General features: G+C 38.7%; 1 non-coding gene across 1 annotated transcript; it reads left to right on the forward strand.

The window, feature by feature from the left end:
* TRNAC-GCA lies at positions 5,219-5,290 on the forward strand. Its single transcript has one exon. It is a non-coding gene; the product is annotated as a tRNA-Cys (tRNA).

Here is a 5,890-nt window from a genome sequence, read left to right on the forward strand (position 1 = left end):
GTCTCTAACATTGTAGACAGCTGCTTAACCGTCTGAATTACCAGGGAAGTCTGAAGGAGATGGGAATACCAGACCACCTGACCTGCCTCTTGAGAAACCTGTATGCAGGTCAGGAAGCAATGGTTAGAACTGAACATGGAACAACAGACTGGTTCCAAATAAGAAAAGGAGTATGTCAAGGCTGTATATTGTCACCCTGCTTATTTAACTTCTATGAAGAGTACATCGTGAGAAACACTAGGCTGGAAGAAGCACAAGCTGGAATCAAGATTGCCAGGAGAAATATCAGTCACCTCAGATATGCAGATGACGTCACCCTTATGGCAGAAAGTGAAGAAGAACTAAAGAGCCTCTTGATGAAAGTGAAAAAGGAGACTGAAAAAGCTGGCTTAAAGCTCAACATTCAGAAAACGAAGATCATGGCATTCAGTCCCATCACTTCATGGCAAATAGATGGGGAAACAATGGAAATAGTGGCTGACTTTATGTTTTTGGGCTCCCAAATCACTGCAGGTAGTGATTGCAGCCATGAAATTAAAAGACACTTACTCCTTGGAAGGAAAATTATGACCAACCTAGATTTCATATTAAAAAGCAGAGACACTACTTTGCCAACAAAGGTCCATCTAGTCAAGACTATGGTTTTTCCAGTGGTCATGTATGGATGTGAGAGTTGGACTGTGAAGAAAGCTGAGCGCAAAAGAATTGATGCTTTTTAACTGTGGTGTTGGAGAAGACTTTTGAGAGTCCCTTGGACTGCAAGGAGATCCAACCAGTCCATCCTAAAGGAGATCAGTCCTGGGTGTTCATTGGAAGGACTGATGTTGAAGCTGAAACTCCAATACTTTGGCCACCTGATTCAAAGAGCTGTCTTATTTGAAAAGACCATGATGCTGGGAAAGATTGAGGGCAGGAGAAGAAGGGGACAACAGAGGATGATTGGATGGCATCACCGACTCAATGGAGATGGGTTTGGGTGGATTCTGGGAGTTGGTGATGGACAGGGAGGTCTGGCGTGCTGCTATTCACGGGGTCGCAAAGAGTCAGACACAACTGAACTGAACTGAACTGACTGAACTGAACCGAACGACTGAGCTGAACTGAACTGATTTTCTCTGACACTCAGTATCAGGACTTGAAGCATGACCCATTCACTCAAAATTGATATGGTTTGGTGGTTAATCTAGATATATAGTTTACAACTTTTCTAGGAAGATATTTCTTAGAATTAGCCTTTGCTTTTAAGCCTGAAGATCACATCTCTGGGCAAAAATGGCTAGTTTGGGGTGAATCAAAGTCAGTAATTTAAAGAAAATCTCAGCAAATGAGATCCAGACTACCAAACTCAGGTTAAGAACATAAGGGAAAGAGTGAAGCCATTGTTGAGGCTCAGGGACCAGAACAAACCTTGGATTGAGGAGGCACCTGTGCTGGGATTCAAAGGTCTCTGATTTCCTGTACTGGATGTTTTTGCGAACCTGACCCTACTCCTAGTAGAAGCCCTATGCATACAGCTCCTTACTTTCTTGATGGACTCTAAAAGAAGAGAGGTCCTTAAAAAAAAAAAAAAATGGGTGCGGGTAAAGCTATACCAGAACACTTGACAATATTTATATCCTAAACATCACACATATACTGAGTTCAGAGTTACTTCATGAATCCCATGGGCTCTAAACATGTTTGCTTTCTTCCATAGAAAAATATGAAAATTGCATTTTATAATCATATTAGTAAAAAGCATATATTAATGCCATATATCAGAACATTTTCTTTGACCTAAATATTTCTTTTTCTTCTGATTTTAAAAGAAGTTAAAACATTTTCACGGTATAGGAAAGCAAAATTTGCCACCTCAAAATGCTTTTTTGTGGTATGAAGTTTATTTCAGTGTGATTAGATACAAAAAGTCTATCTTTTTACCTCCCCACTAGCTGACTAAAAAATTTATATGAAGAGTCTGGTCCAGGCAAAGCAGTATCACCAGGGATACCTACAAAGAATAAGGGCTAATTGTGGCAGGGGAGCCCAGCAAGACCTGAAGACCAAAATCCTCTCTCTGTCCCACTGTCTTTCATGGTACAGTGAACATTTGTTTACCAGACATTTGCTTTTCCATCTCCATATGAACTGCCTTCCTTCTCTTTGAAGTCCCAAACCCCTACTGCCTTCTCCTTGTCTCATATGGCATATAAGCCTCAACTGCTCACTATGTGCTTGGACCCCATATTCCTATTGGAACCCTTGTGCATACATAAGTACATTTGATTTTTCTCCTGTTGATCTGTCCCATTCAATTTTAATCTTAAACTAGCCAGAAGAACTTAGAAAGAGTAGAGGGAAAGATTTATTTCATCCCTCAGAGTGGGCTCCTAAGATTATTGTGAACTCTTGGTATAGCATTTACTGTGCTCAGTGGATATTAGCCCTGATTGTTATTGCCTGACTGCATTTCCTCTTCTGAATTTTCACCGGAATGAATAGCTTTCTTTCTTCATTTCTAAGTCAATCAAATAGTAAGATTGTCATCATATCTAGAGCTGTGATATGAGGTGCGTCATTCTGTTAGGGGTTGGGGAAGGACGAGCAGCTATGACGGGAAAGTGACAGCACTAAATAAAGAATTTGTTTCCTAATTGGAGAGCGAAACTTACACACAGAAACCCACTGAAGACAACTTTAGAGCACTAAATTTGTAGATAATATTTCAACGTCATCCTCTCCCTAAATGTAATACTTAAAACACTTTTCATGTTGACCACAATCATGGATTATATTTATAATACAGAAATATACTGGGTTATTAGAGATAGACTGGTCTTTAAGCCCTCTAATTCTTTGAATCTTACTTGAAGTTGTTGGATCCATACACTACCTAGACAAGATAATCTTCAGTGCATTAAGCAACTGCTCACTAATTTCTTTCCTACAAGTTGAAAAGAGGTACAAGAAATACAACTGGCATTGAACACACTCCCCTCCCCCTTCCAATATAAAATGGAAGTCCCCTGTCTAGGATTGCGATTAGGATTCTCTTTGCCCTGGGGTCTTATCTCTCACCACAGACTCTTCTTAAACGGGAAATTCAGCTGTCTGGAGGCTGAGAGCAGGCTAAGTCATTACTCAAAATTCATTGTCCATCCCTGAGTCATTCCCAGTAAGACAACTGACCAAGTGCCAGCTGGTTTTGACCTGAGTTTACTTGAGAATTTATTCTTTCCTCACAGTCCTTTAGAATATTCTTTGATATCAGCTTAGTGGGTGAGATTTAATCATCATTTTTTTTAGGTTTAGATTTGGGACTGGTGAACTCTTTTTCTTTACAAGTTCTTCTCTGACTTAAACCACTACAGTGTACTGAACAAACCAGGTATGGAAGTGAGGTAGGAAGAGGCCTAATATTTATTAATATTAGTCTGCCTCTAAGTCAGACTGTCTGGGCCTAAATTTAGGCTTCATCACTTAGTATGCACCTTTCCTCCCTATGCTTTACCCATCCTTCACTTCTAGCTACACTGGCATCTTTGCTGCTTGTGACTCCTGTCTTTGGCTTTTCACACTTGCTGTTCCCTCTTTCTGTTACAACATCTCTGCAGATATCCACATGGTTTGCTCCTTTACCACATTCATATCTTTGTTCAGATGTTAGCCTTGAGTTGCCAAACAATAAATATTTATTGAGCACTGCTATGAAGTGAGCACTGTTCTAGGAATTTCATGTAAGTCAGGAAATGTTAGAGACAAATGGACCTGCCCTGATAAAGATTATATTCTAGTAGTGAGGAAGAAACAGTGGTTGACTACAAAACAAGGATATTTTAATATGTATATTAGAAGATGATACATACTATGAAACAAAAGACACTAAGGCAGATTTGGGATTAAGTCAGGCAATACTATTAGGACTCATGAAGAGGTATACATAGTTTGAATATGAGATATAAGGAAAAATACACCAGGGATAAAGACTAATAGCCTTTGGAGCAAAACTACTAGAATTATTAAAGTGTTGTTTTGTCTTCATCCTTGCAGTTTTTTGTGGTCCCTGAAACCTCCTCAAGCCACCTTGCCTCTGGAATTTCTTAAGAAGGGATTTCACTATCCTTTGATCTAAGACCACAAAGTCTTCAACCATGAGGAATAGAAATTCACTCATGTGTGGTCTGAAGCTCTCCCACTCAGGAAACTTAAGGAAGGAACAACCGAAGATCTTGTTTCAGTATTTTCGTATGTTCAAAAATTACCCATAATCCAGCAATTAAGATATTGTTGCCTTGAAACAGGTGAGCAGTAAATACCTTTCTCTATGATGATATGTCGACTTAATGTGAGCTATCTACTAGCTATGAGGGTCTCACTTTATATGTAGGAGCACTTGTGTGTAAAGAAAGAACAAGGAAGCAAAAATTAAATATATTGTGGCACTACAGTAATTTCTGGAGCCATATACTGGTAAGAATTTAATTATAGTCATCCTTGCAAAAATGAATTAATTCCTTTATAGTAATTTGCCCCAAATGAATGTGAAGACCTAACATCCAGTATCTGCAACTCATTTGGGCTAAAAGTAAATTTTTGAGTGTTTAATCCAGTGTACTTATATTACATTAAGCTCTGCTTGAAGAGTTTTATTCCACTATGACACAGCCAGGGATCCCATGAAAAGAATTGTAAAGCAGGAAAAAAGTGTGACAATTACTCAGCATACTTAGCTTATCTTTCATGTTAGTTTCTTGAAAATGAATTCCTGGTATGAGTTATTCTTCAGTAGCCATGCCACAACAGAAGTAACAAAGGACTCATTGCTGCTGCTGCTGCTGCTGCTGCTGCTGCTGCTGCTGCTGCTAAGTCGCTTCAAACTTGAAAATATACTGTATAGCCTAGATATGCCAAAAAATGTTAAGGAAAAGTTTTGTCATGAATGCATAAAATATATGTAGCTACTAGTCTATATGTGTTAGCTTTCTTATTGTTTTATAACTTAGCTTTCAAAGAACTACATTACTGTGTAGTATGCTTCCTTCTTGCAATTGGAAAAACTGGGCATTGGCCTATCATAGGCATTTGTTATTATTATTTTTTAAATGTAAAACATTTCCAATACTGTATTATGAGTATGGCTGTTATGTGCCATGTTATGTGTTATATACTATATGTTATATGCCTTATAGTTATATACCATGAAAATTTTATAATGATCCATTCATTAGTGTCTATGCTCTCCCTGGTGGCTCAAATGGTAAAGCGTCTGCCTGCAATGCAGGAGGCCCGGGTTCGATTCCTGGGTAGGGAAGATCCCCTGGAGAAGGAAATGGCAATCCACTCCACCACTCTACCTGGAAAATTCCATGGACGGAGGAGCCTGATAGGCTACAGTCTATGGGGTTGCAAAGAGTTGGACACGACTGAGCAACTTCACTTTCACTTTCACTTGCATTAGCGTTTAGGTTGCTGTTGCTAAGTCGCTTCAGTCGTGTCCGACTCTGTGCGACCCCATAGACGGCAGCCCACCAGGCTCCGCTGTCAATGGGACTCTCCAGGCAACGACACTGGAGTGGGTTGCCATTTCCTTCTCCAATACATGAAAGTGAAAAGTGAAAGTGTTTAGGTTAGGTGTCCATAAAGTGATCATATTGCTTCTTCTTCATTATCAGTGTAAATGGTTATACTTGTAAATAAATAGTCTTTTTCACATTATCTTTTTCTTTTTGATTAAGTCTGTGTTAGCAGTATGTATAGCATCTACTGTGTTTTGTATCATATAACAATATTAATGTAGGTACTGAAAGATGATTCATCTTATAGACAGATAATATAAATTTCTGTTATCAATAAATACATTATAATACTATAAATGTATTTTCTTCATCATTTCCTTAATAACATCTTCTCT

This window comes from Capra hircus, chromosome 11 (genome assembly GCF_001704415.2).
Source record: "Capra hircus breed San Clemente chromosome 11, ASM170441v1, whole genome shotgun sequence".
Lineage (NCBI taxonomy): Eukaryota > Metazoa > Chordata > Mammalia > Artiodactyla > Bovidae > Capra > Capra hircus.